The sequence below is a fragment of the Ochotona princeps genome, chromosome 6 (genome assembly GCF_030435755.1).
Source record: "Ochotona princeps isolate mOchPri1 chromosome 6, mOchPri1.hap1, whole genome shotgun sequence".
Lineage (NCBI taxonomy): Eukaryota > Metazoa > Chordata > Mammalia > Lagomorpha > Ochotonidae > Ochotona > Ochotona princeps.
The window spans coordinates 9,494,735-9,507,321 of record NC_080837.1 but is presented as its reverse complement, the minus strand read 5'-3'; the positions used below and the strand labels follow the sequence as shown (position 1 = coordinate 9,507,321).

General features: G+C 53.9%; 1 protein-coding gene and 1 long non-coding RNA gene across 2 annotated transcripts in view; one reads left to right on the top strand and one right to left on the bottom strand.

Annotated features, from left to right (window-relative positions):
* Positions 1-6,476, bottom strand: part of CTXND1 (cortexin domain containing 1) — a 32,755-nt gene extending 26,279 nt beyond the window's left edge. The window contains exon 1 of the mRNA XM_058665548.1: positions 6,282-6,476. The gene's annotated coding sequence lies outside the window, so the exon portion shown is untranslated. The remainder of the gene's footprint in view (positions 1-6,281) is intronic.
* Positions 5,805-12,161, top strand: LOC131480516 (uncharacterized). The gene is made up of 3 exons (XR_009245577.1): positions 5,805-6,084; positions 11,523-11,635; positions 11,884-12,161. It is a non-coding gene; the product is annotated as an uncharacterized LOC131480516 (long non-coding RNA).
* The last annotated feature ends 426 nt before the right edge of the window (positions 12,162-12,587 follow it).

The window sequence follows — 12,587 nt, the reverse complement described above, 5'->3', positions numbered from 1 at the left end:
ACTTTAACTCAGGGGCCTGTCAGGGTCTCTGGGTGGACCCCTGGAGATCAGAGGGCTCGCTGAGCCTGTTGGCCGTGTTAGATCTGAAGAGTCTTGCATGCATGTCATGGGCGTGTTGGTTGTTGAATGATAACGCCCTGGTTTTCTCAGGAATGTGGCCCCTGGGGACCAGGCAGTGAATCTTCCCAGTTCTTGTTGCTCTATTTTTCTGCACACCCCAGCAGGGATTTATTCATCTCTGAGCTGAAGTTCAGAGAATGGGGTACGTACTTAACCATACCTGGCCATTCTGCTATACGGCTAATGCTGATGGGCACCGGACACCCCCTGGGGCTCAAGTCCAGGGTCCATTTGTGGATCAAATTCAACCAGCCTCATGGGGGTGGGCACTCCCCGGTAACCTAGAGAAAACCATGGAGTGCTCTTTCCAAAGTGGAGTCTACCTTGGAAGAACAGCCATCCTACTGCTGGGCTTTGAGAGAGCAGGTGCGCTCCTGATCTCCAGGGACCCAATGCGGGTGGCTGTTCCCACACTGAGCTCCTCATAAGTGCAGCAGCCTCTTGATACAAAACCAGCCAACTCCTGTTCTCTCAGTGTCTTGGTTGTACAAGTCACACTTGATTCCGTGCAGGCAGCCTGAAGTGGCCACAGACAAGGACTCCCAAGTCCCACGGCACTGCAGTGAAAACACCTGCATGAAGTCTGGGGTGGGGATAGGGGAGTCTGAGAACACATTCGGTTACACAGGGATAGTTCAAAAGGATGCTTTCAAGGAACCAGCCTTGTCCCAGCAGGCACCCCAACATGAATACTTGTTCCAGTCCTGGTTGCTCCATTTCCAATCCAGCTCCCTGCTAACGCATCCGGGAAAGCAACAGAAGATGGCCCAAGTGCTTGGGCCCCTGACACTCATGTGGGAGACCCGGGTGAGACTTGAGGCTGCTGCTCAGCATGACCGCTACCACTGCAGACATCTGGGGTGCGAACAAGCATATGGGAGATCTCTCTGTTTCTTCCTTGCTGTAGCTCTGTTTTTCAAATAAAGAAATCTTTCAAAAATGATAAACATACTTCCATGGTTTGCAAGGGGAGAAGGGGCAGAGAGTGAAGAGACTGGAGGTTAGGGAGTTTTGCCAACATATTGTTCCCCTGGCTGGACACTCCTGAATACCTTCCCATAGCCTGCCACACCCAACTCAATCCAACTGTAGGCAACAATTGAGAAAGATTCTGTAGCCTCATTCTGGCTCCATGGAAAAGAGTGCAATGATTGATTAGCAATGTCTGCTCAGGGCAGGAGAGGGAGGTATCTGTTACCTCCATTGGAACACAGGGTCCTGCCCGAGCCAAGAAGTCAGTGTAGCCGGGGGAGCAGACCTGATGATGACAAAGGGCTTCCGGTCTCGGGCCGCTTGTCAACACTGGAAGCCGAAAAATAGGTGTCACGGTGCCTGCCACCTCTGGCCCACCTGAGCATGACAATTCATGTCCACGGTCATGTCTGTGGCAAGAGCATCGTATTTCACTCTGCCACCAGCCTGATGTGCAGACATGGTGGCACAAGACCCTGTCTGTCTGAAACTGCCCCAAACTCTGGTGGGGCGGGAAGGGAGGGGTAACGCAGAAGCCTTTGCCATGGTGGCATTTCTTTTTCTTTCTTTTTTTTTTTTTTAAAGATTTATTCATTTTATTACAGCCAGATATACAGAGAGGAGGAGAGACAGAGAGGAAGATCTTCCATCCGATGTTTCACTCCCCAAGTGAGCCGCAACGGGCCGATGCGCGCCGATCCGATGCCGGGAACCTGGAACCTCTTCCGGGTCTCCCACGCGGGTGCAGTGTCCCAATGCATTGGGCCGTCCTCAACTGCTTTCCCAGGCCACAAGCAGGGAGCTGGATGGGAAGTGGAGCTGCCAGAATTAGAACCGGCGCCCATATGGGATCCCGGGGCTTTCAAGGCGAGGACTTTAGCCGCTAGGCTACGCCGCCGGGCCCCATGGTGGCATTTCAAGGACAGAGATGCCTAGGTGGCTCACGGGGTTCCAGGTAGGTTAAGGTATCCGGACTCTGATCTTGTAAGGAAACGATACAAAATTCCTACCAAGCCAATGAACTAAAGATGAAATATGTGCTTGGGGGCCCTTCCTAACTCCAGGGACATGTTTTATGGTGCTAGTAGGTCTCAAGGGGGAAATTTAGAGATATTACAACCTTAGTGGGAAAGAACCTTTTCTTTTTTAAAAAAAGACTTATGTATTTGAAAGATACAGTGGGAAAGGGATGGACAGACACGCACATGCACACACACACACACACACACGTCTGTGTGTTCATCTGCTGGTTCATTCTGCAAATGTTTACAATAGCAGAGGCTGGAAGATGCTGAAGCCAGAAACCAGGAACGCCACCCAGTCTCCTACATGGGGGACAAAGGCTCAAGCACTTGGGCCATCCTCTGCTGCTTTCCCAGGCACATTAGCAGGGAGCTGGATCAGAAGCAGGCTGGCATTATGGCATAGCACGTTAAGCCACCACCTGTGGTGCTGATGTCTCCTATGAATGCCAGTTGGAGTCTTGGTTACTTCTCTTCCCACCCAGCTTCCTGCTAATGTGCGTGGGAAAGCAGCAGAAGATGGCCCACGTTATTCTCCCCTGTCACCAACGTGGGAGACCTGAATGGTGTTCCAGGCTCCAGCCTTTGGCCTGGCCCTAGCTGCTGCAGCCGTTTGGGGAGTGAATCAGCAGATAGAAGATTCTCTTTCTCTCTCTCTTTGTAACTCTTAAATACACACATAAGTAAAGAGATACAGAATTAAACAGAAGCTGAGTAGCTGGAACTCAATCAGTGCTTTGATACGAGCTGCTAGTGTTAGAAGCAACTTCACCTACTGAGCCATGACACCAGCCCAAGCCCTTTCTTTCCAACTCCCTGTTAGGGTTCATCCTTGTCCCAGCACAGGTAAAAACTAAAGGCCAGGGAAGCACCTGTTCCACCATCTCCTTAGATCTTGAATGAGTACCAGAGCAGCCCTGGGCTAGCAACTAGAGGGGCTTGAGGCCAAAGCTACAGTCACACGGAGGCTGCTGGTTTGCAAGGAGGCCCCTGCACACAGAGGCTGGGCTGGAGGCCCCAGGGGGCTGGCGATTCCGGTATTAGGGAGCCCACCCAGCCCTCTCTGCTCACTGATGCCATGGAATGCATTTCTTAGGGGGTCTCCGCTCCTGGGGTGGGGGAAGGGGCACTGGAAGTGGGGATCAGCAGCAGGTCCCCTTCCAGGCAGCACTGTGCTGTGCAGTGCACAGGAGTAGACCGAGAGAACGGCATGCCAAGAAGGACGGTGTTGGCTCTTTCACCTGCAGGTCCCCATACTCCCTTATCCTTTGCTTGTAACTGGGTTCTCTGTGAGACTCTTTCGAGGCTCAAGCTAGAGCCTGACTCCCCTTACTCCCCACCCCCACCAAAGCCCTATGCTGATGGTTTTCAGTGGACCTTTAGGAGGGTATTGGGGTTTATGATATAGGTAGCAGCCCATGATGGCATTTCTGCCTTCTAACAACAAGCAAGAGAGCCACATGACAAGCCGGGATGCCCTCCACTGGCCTGGGACTTACCCGATACGGCTCTTCTGCCCTACTCCACCCCTAACTCCCACTCAGTTTTCAGAAGAGTCAGCAATGAATAACTTCTCCTTCTAAATGGCTCAGCATGAAGCACAGCTCCAGCCACACGCGAGGGACTGAGCAGAGAGCAGCCTCAGAGGTAGCAGCTGCTTCCCCACCCTGACCCAAGCCCTCGGCTGTGAATTCTCATGTTGTGTGTTCCTGTGATGCCCACTGAGGCCAACCAGCTATCCTAGCCAGCAGCAGCTTCTCTTTGCTGCGGGGCTGTCTCTACAACAGAGATGCTTTCCTCTGAGCAACCCCATCCATGCATCCAACACAGAAGAGAACAACACGTTTCAAAATCAGACAGCTCTCGCGGCAGCTGCCCTGTTCTGCCCTCAATTAACCTTGGGTCATCTACGTGGCTTTTCTGATCACTAGTTCTCATCAGCAGGAATGTGGGGGGTTAGAGAAGTGTACGACAACATGCAGGACATGCTTAGGAGGTGGTTAAGAGCTGAGCCAATGGGGCTGACACTCAGGGGTCAACCCTTCTGGGGTTTTACAAATAAGAGACCTGGAGAAGGTCATGAGGCTGGTGGCACAGGCGGGACTGCACACCACCAGGGTTCCTATTTCCCATGCACACGTGACAACGGCTTCCCATGGTACCGAGCCCGGGTCACTGGGGAACATGCTGCTTCCCATGAGCTGACTCTCCAACTGTAGGGACACGACTTAAACATTCACCGACACGGACCAGTTCCAGAGCCTTCAAAGCCACCATGCAGAGCCATAAAAGTCTTCATCTACAGCCCAACTGATTCGAAGCCGGGACCTCAGCGCCTTGGAGCTTGTCAGGTTCATAAACACTGTTCTCTTTACCACAGTTAGCAGGGTAGTTTGTGGCCCAGAAGCAGCGTGGCCCTTGAGCCACCGCACACGCAACCCACCTGACTGCTGCAGACTTGCAGGCTGTGTTGCCATGTGCCCAGCAGTGTCCCTATCTGTCACAGAGAAACTGACCAGCCAGGCAGCATGTTCAGAATGATTGCATCTCTCTTGAATCCAGCAAGGAAATCAGCTAGCCAGATGCATACACTTTTCTACATCATAACTCAGAGGCGGTCACGTAACTTCAGGCTAATTTTAGTTCTGATTATTATTATTTAAAAAAAAAAGCCCTGCTTTCTAGCACAACCTTGTTCATTTTAAATTTGCATCTCACAGGTCCATTGGCCATGGCTTCCTATCCTTATTTGAGTTCAGGGACAACATTATACCCCATGCATTCATTACAGGCGTGTAGTTCAGAAATAATAAACAGTGCTACCGGACAGCGTGACTGGGAAATTAATCCTTCAGAATACGAAGGCAGGAATGCAAAGATTACACAGGATAAATGAACAGCTCACTGTAAATTCTCTCCTGCGAAAATAAAAACTCATTTGTTCCAGGACGGTTTGCCCAAGGTGGAGGGGGCTTGTTGCATGATTTCCACCATCCTGTGTGTTCAAGGCTGGCGCATCGCAGGCCGAGCCAGCCTTGAAAATGCCGCCTTCACTAACATGCTTGTGGGTGACTCACACTGGAGCCCACGCCGGCCTATGTGGTGGTCTTGGATTGTCCTCGAACCCACCTGAGGTCTGCAGGGACCACAAACCACAGAGCTTACTTGCAGAGATGGGACTTCAGACCTCTGGGCTCACTACAGGACTCATGAGAGCAGGACCACATCCAAGTCCTCTGTGGGAGACCCCCCAGGAGGGCAGAGACCCGCAGGCTGCTGCCAAGGTGGGTGACAAGGGAGGAACTCATCCTCTCCGAGGGCAACTTGCAGGCTGTGCTGTCTCCAGGAAGGGCTGCATCCCACTAGGCCACCGTCACCCTCGTGCGCATCCCGAGAGAAAAAGCGCATCACCTCCACCTCCTTTCTAGACTCTTCCCTCTGTAGGCAACAAACACTCCGGGACCACAAACGGGCAGCCTTATCATCAGGGATTCCCCTCCGCAAATACCACCAAGCACCCAGTCCTCAGTTTCCTGGTTGATAGAGAAGAAACGGATGGGGATGCCTGGAGCGGGCTTCCCCCGCCCCCTCTCTGCAGACCTGGACAGAAACACAGTGAGATTTCACACTCCTGGACACAGGCTTCCACCCAGAGAACTTTCCCCACAACTTGCACCTGCCGTGACCTTCAGTGGTGGCACCTCAGCCCCAGGAGGCTGCGAACTTGGGCAGAAGCGATTTGCAACTTTGTCTCCATCTCAAATGCACTCTGGGACGCCGTGACAGTATCCCTCCCCTCTTACTCCCTCATCACCTGGGGGCGGCAGGTGCGGGGGTCGTGCCTGGGCCAGCCGCACCACCTCCTCCGGCGAGGAGACCCGAGCCCCTCTGCTTGCTGCAGAACCCGGGGCTGCCGTCACCCTCCCGCCCCGCCAGCCCAGGCGCGCCCCGGGCGCAGCGCCACCCATGGGTACATGCGTGTGCTTCGGGGAAGGGGTGGGTGGTCCCGGACCCTGGCTGCCCGCGTCAATCGGTTGTTCTCCCGGGTGCCGCCCCGGGGGGCTCGGCCCCCACTATTCCGCTCGTAGCCGGCGAGTCTGCGCTCCGACCCGCAGGCGCGGCAGTGGCGGTGGCCGCGGGTCCCCGGGAGGCGCCCGCAGTGCTTACCTGGCCTGGCCCGTCCCGTGCGCTCGAGGGAGCCTGGGGCGACCGCGGCGGTCCCCGGCGGGGTGGCGGACCGCGCGGGGAACAGGGCTTTGCTGCGAGAGGCCCGGGCCGGCGCGGCGGGCAGCGGCCCGGCTGCGGCTGAGTCAGCGGCCGGGCGGCGCGGGCGAGCCGGGGCCAGGAGAGCGGGGGCTCTGAGCCGAGCCGCGGCCGCCCTGGCATTTTAAAGGCGAGGCCGCTGGACGCGGTTCAAGCGGAAACGCGCGCGGAAACTTCAGCCCCCCGCGGGGTGGGGGGTGCCGAGTGGTTGGTGCTGCGGGGAGGGGGCGCTTCCGAAGCGCCCCGAAAGCTTTCCTAGGATACTCACCTCACCGTGCAAAGCAGAAATGTGGGGGGAAAAATAATCCTCAGCGTTATGCTTAGCCCGTAGCAAATATTTCCATGAAAGTTAGGGGCAGCACCAGGAGGCTGGTTTGCAAAATGTGTTCCAGGAGGCTGGGCAGGAGAAGGCCAAAGGGGGCGAAAAGGACTGAAGTTGGGAAAAGCAGGAGGAAAGTGATTCCTCTTTCCGGTGGGGGGCATTGTCTTGGAAAATTCACCCTGGAGATGCCAGGAGCTGGGGGGCTGCTTGGCAGACCACAGAAAGCGCAGAGCTAATGAACAGCGTCTTGGTGGGTTTGCAGCAAAACCCTTGGAAGCTGGACACAGGCGTTTATCAGGGACCCTGATCGGCCGCAGGAAAACAACTTATCCTTCCTGCTGGGGACTGGAGACACAGGCCTGAGGCTGGGACCAGACATGCTTACGTCACCCCATTGTGTCTTCTTCACCGCAGTTCAATGCAAGCACCATTAAATTCCAAGTGGGACTGGTTTTTAATTTGGTATCCTGATTTTCAGCCTCAAGTGGAAAAGAAAGAGAACACAATGTGCATAATTAGGGGCAGAAGACAACGGCAGCAGTGTGTGTGTGTGTGTGTGTGTGTGTGTGCATGGAGCGAATAGCACGTGCATGGAGTGCTTCCTGTTTAACCGGGACTTTATGTGTATTCATCACAGCCACCCCAGGAGGCAGCCAGGAAATGGCAGCCAGGAGGGATGTTGCATCAAAGGTCACGCAGGTGGGCTCTCTGCATCTGTGGGAAGAGTTGAGCCGCACCACCCTGCCTCCTGGTCCGTTTGTGCTCCTGGCTGAAGCCGAGAGTCCAATGGCACAGGATGAAGTGTTCCAGTGGCCAGTGCGGTGGTGTAACAGGTCAATCGCTGCCTGCTGGCACCGGCGTCTCATATCGTCACCAGTTGGAGTCCCGGCTGCTCCTCTTTGGGTCCAGCGTCCCGCTAATGTGCCTGGGAAAGTAGTGGAGAATGGCCCATGTCCAGGAAGAAACTCCTGGCTCCTGACCGGCCCAGTTTTAGCCATTGGGGCCATGTGGGGAGTGAATCAGCAGATGGAAGAACTTTCTGTCTCTCCTTTTCTCTATAAATCCGCATTTCAAATAAAAATAAATTAAAAATCTATTTTAAAATATCTTCATGAAAAGAAGACTCTATAATACATAACAGGAAATCAGAAATAGCTGAACAGCCTCCCCTAAGTCTGGCTCTTGGAAAAGGCCAGACTGGGATTCGAACCCACATTCCCATGGTTTCTCTTCAGACACTACCCTCTTAGCTTTTACACTAGCAGAACACACAGGGTGAGATCTTCTGTAGTTATTTAGAATGTTGGATGTTGGTTTTTTGTTCTTTGTATGTACCTAAATACCTTGGGTTTGGAATTCATGACCGTATGGCATAGAAAAAGAAGAGGGAAATTTCTGGGCTGTCGGGGTGGGGTGGGTGTCCCCGTGCTGTGGGGGTGAGGTTCCCTGGGCTGTGGGGTGGGGTGTCCCTGGGCCGTGGGGGTGAGGTTCCCTGGGCAGGGGGGGTGTCCCTGTGCAGGTGGGTAGGGGAGCGGGGTGTCCCTGGGCAGTTGGGATGGGGTGGGTGTCCCTGGGCGGTGGGGGCGGGATGTCCCTGGGCCATGGAGGCGGGGTGTCTCTGGGCAAGGGGGTGTCCCTGGGCAGGTGGGGAGGGGAGCGGGGTGTCCCTGGGCCGTGGGGGCGGGGTGTCTCTGGGCAAGGGGGTGTCCCTGGGCAGGTGGGGAGGGGAGCGGGGTGTCCCTGGGCAGTTGGGATGGGGTGGGTGTCCCTGAGCTGTGGGGGTGAGGTTCCCTGGGCTGTGGGGTGGGGTGTCCCTGGGCCGTGGGGGTGAGGTTCCCTGGGCAGGGGGGGTGTCCCTGTGCAGGTGGGTAGGGGAGCGGGGTGTCCCTGGGCAGTTGGGATGGGGTGGGTGTCCCTGGGCGGTGGGGGCGGGATGTCCCTGGGCCATGGAGGCGGGGTGTCTCTGGGCAAGGGGGTGTCCCTGGGCCGTGGGGGCGGGATAGGTCCCATCTTAGGTCATGGTCCAGCAGCAGCAGCCTAGGTTTTCCCCTAAGCTGCCGGCTCACCCTCTGCACTCTGAGAGATGCGCTCCTGGTTTACACAGATCCACCAAGCACTACACCAACCGATCGCTACATTTCAGCAATTTTTGAGCTTTTTTTTTTTTTTAATTAAAACCATAAATAGCTTGGAATGTGCCATGTTGGGAGTACTGGTGTCGCTGTCCCAGGTCCTCTGCTCACTGGTTGTAGGCATCAACAAGAGGCTGCTATGTCATCCAGGCTGCAGGACCATTCCCCCCTGGGCCTTTGCACCAAGTGCTGCTTGTGCATACACAGGTTCTCCCTGGAGGTCTGGGGTTCCATTCCGCTCTCCTCCTTGCTATCATCCCACAGAAAGCAGCAGCTCTCTCAGCCCCTCTCTGTCTCCCCTTGCCCTATGATATTTGTGTATACGGCACAGGCCTAGCCCTTTCTCTCTCTCTCTCTCTCTCTCTCTCTCTCTCTCTCTCTCTCTCTCTCTCTCTCTTCCTCTCTCTCTCTCCTTCTTTCTCTGGTCTCTTCTCCACTGGACCAGGGCATAGGGAGCCTGGAGCTGCCTGCCAGCTCTGGCATTCGCTGCTCATCCCTGGATGGGCGGAGGAGGCGGCTTTTGAGGGAAAGCTTTGGAAAATCCCCAGCTGTTGGCTGATGCTGACACCGAAGTGCTGATGATGCCTGAGCTCTGGGCTCCCTGCCTCTGCCCATGACACAGCACACTGTGGCCGCTCCTTGGTCTGCCCCTTCCCTGCACTGTGGACATGATCTCCAGGCTGATTCACGCTCTCTGGGAAGCTGTAAAGGTCAGGGAGAGCGCCCAGGGTTTGGAGAGAGCCAGATGTCTCTGCATTTTTGGAGGAGCTGATGATGGATCCAGCCCTAAATGAAGACACATAGGGAGTAGAGGCAACCTGGACAAGCTGCTCAAATTCATGGCATGCACAGCCCTTCCTTATCCACTAAGTATCATTCTCTGAGGGGCAGAGTGTGGCATCTGAGGATGGAGGCCGCTGAAACAGCCCAAAGTCTCGGGACACAGGATCCAAACCTCAGCTCTCAGGTGTCCCCTGGGATTGTTTCTGCCACCTCCAGCTGCCTGATGTGGCACACTGTCACATTGTCACATTCCTGGGAGTCCTGCTGTGTGTGGCTGATGCCCTGGTCTATTGCCACTTTAGGCTTTGCCAAGTCCAGGACTGAAGGCATTTTGCTGGCAAGCGAAGAATCAACAGGGCCACTGCTTTGTGTGCCTGAGAGCTTGTGGTGCACCAAAGACAATAAGAGCCCACAGGGAGCAGGTGTCAGCTTGGCCCAGGAAACTCTGTCTTGTCCCTGCAGTCACCTACAAAACAGGTGCTGCCGGTGTCCAGCTGTTCAACATGCTCACCAAGGAAATGAAAGCAGTGGGAGGGAGGCTAGAGGTGCAGTGCTGCGTGGGGAAATCACACACCAGGGCCTGAGCTCAAGGAAGCAGAGGAAGGGTTCAGAACCGGCCTGCAGGTGCAGCTTGGGGCTAGGATGGCATCTTGTAGGTGGGGTGTGTGAAGGAGAGCCTGAGAGACTGAGGAGGGGGCACAGTTCTTCAAAGAAGAAGACCACAGCTGCCAGGAGCAAGGGCTCAGTGAAGGCTTTTGAGGAGTTAGCCAGAGAAGAGCAGGAGGTGGAGGGGAAGAGGGAATGGAGAGGAAGTGAGCAGGAAGGGAGCAAGGAAGCTGGCAGGGTGCTGGGAGGGCTGGCACTTTGGAAAGAGAGACAGCTAGCTTTTAGGGACTTGTCTATGAGAAAAGGCCCGCAGTGCTGTGAGTGGGGGGTTCCATGGGCGTGCAGGGGAGGAGAGAGGCGCTGGAGGCCTCTCTTGGATGGGTTCCGGGAAGCCTGGTCCCTGATGGAGGAAATCCGGGACACTGCTACTTGCTCTCCAACAAGGGTTTGGGCTCTTGCATTGGCATCTCTGAGTCTCAGTTGCCTTATCTGTGCTTGAGGATGAAATGGTGCCTGCATTGCAGGGGTGCCGTGAGGATTAAACCAGGCGATGGGTGGAAACCTCTTGGGTTGAGCCTGGTGGGTCATGAGACATCAGTGTCAGCAGCACAGGTGCGGGCAAGTCGTGGAAGGAGAAATGGGACCCTGAAATGGCAGCAACCATCAGAGCAAGGTTGGTGGACACTGGAGAGCCTGGCAAACAATGTTGGGCAAAAACAGGGAGAAACATTCTAAATCATGCCCAATTTTTTTTCACAGAGCATGAGAGAGAATACAGTGAAAGCCAAAATGGTTGATTTGTTCAATGGATGGGACTGTTGGGGCTGTTTTTCCCAGGCTTATCTCTTAGGCCAAGAGAGCTTCAAAAAAATCAGAGAAAATGGAATTAAAGCATGATTTTATTTTGATGCAAGGCAATTTTAAAATCTATGCGTACAAGTGGTCCTCAGAAAAGTCCATGGAGATGTATGATGCAATAAAGCTTACTGGGATTCCAACATCTTTTGACAGCAAAATAAACTTGTCTTTTAACATTGTATGTCTCCCCCCCTGAGTTGTTTAAAAAAACCCTTATATGGTGATATTTCCATGTCATGAATACACAGAAAGAAATGAATGTAGGCTGCAGAGGTGTGGAGTGGTGACTGGGAGAGCTTGGTGGTGCTGGTCACAGCCAATTCTATCTTTCTGGACATGTGTGATGGCAGATGATGTCTGAATAACTGATTGTGGCTGTGTCCCTTCCTGGTTACAATGCTGGACAGTCAGGAAAGCCTTCTTACCTCCTTCTTCCTTTGCCAGGTTACCACAAAGGCTGTGGATGCCAGCTGTGCAGCCACAAATATGGCAGACCCACCATCAGTCTGTACCTTGACAACACTGGAGCTCAGCTCCAGCCAAACCCTGCTGGCCAGGTAAGACTTGAGCAAGAAATAGAGTCACCGCCAGCTGCTGAGATGGCGCCATATCCAGGCCTCTGCTTCACCCAGGAACATGCCCTGTGTTTCCCTGGGCAGGTGGATGCCTGCATCTCTGTGCATAAACAGGGAAAGCACAGCTCCAATCCACCTGACTCCAAAGCCTGCACTCTTCACCTACAGCTCCTCCATATTCCTCTGGTCCAAAGAAGATTGGAAATCTCTCTTTTTGTTAGTTTTTGCAGCTCAACGACAATTACAGAAACTGCTGTCTCATATAAGTGCTTCAGATGAAACGATGTGAAAGAGCAAGAAGTGCCTCAGACCAAGTCCAGGACAAGGGTAGACAGTGTCCAGCCTTGTCCAAGGTCCAATAACATGTGGAGACCCTGAGGGAGTGGCAATCGGGAATTTGCAGTGTGTGGCTATTCATGGTTGGCCCTGATAGCTCTTGCCACTTACAGGACACCTTAGTCCCCACTCCCATCGCCTCATCCCACCCTCTAGCCTTCCAGTCTCCCTGGATGGCCTGAGTAAGAGCATTAGTTATCTCAGCCCAAGATTTTTTTTCAAAGTCTAAGGATAGCAGTCAAGAAGAGCTGCTGTCCAAAGTCCTGGGTGCTGAAACCATATATAGCTGGGTTTGTCTCTTACCAAATCTCTCATGGAAAGTGTGTTAGACTCCCATGTGTTCAAGTTATTGTCTTACTTTAAGTTTAGAGGGAAGTTAGAGGAGACAAATGACATGTTTCTAAGAAGCCCACAGCCAAGACAAGAAGGCAGTCCCTGGTCTGATTAAATAAAAACAAATTAGAGAGTTGCTTAGAATGACATTGTAAAATAGTCTTAGCTTGAGGGAACTCAGTGACTCTCATATATAATGCAACACTGCTGACTGAGGAAAATGAGCTCTTGTGGCACTGAAGAGTTCCTAAAGTACTGGCATAGT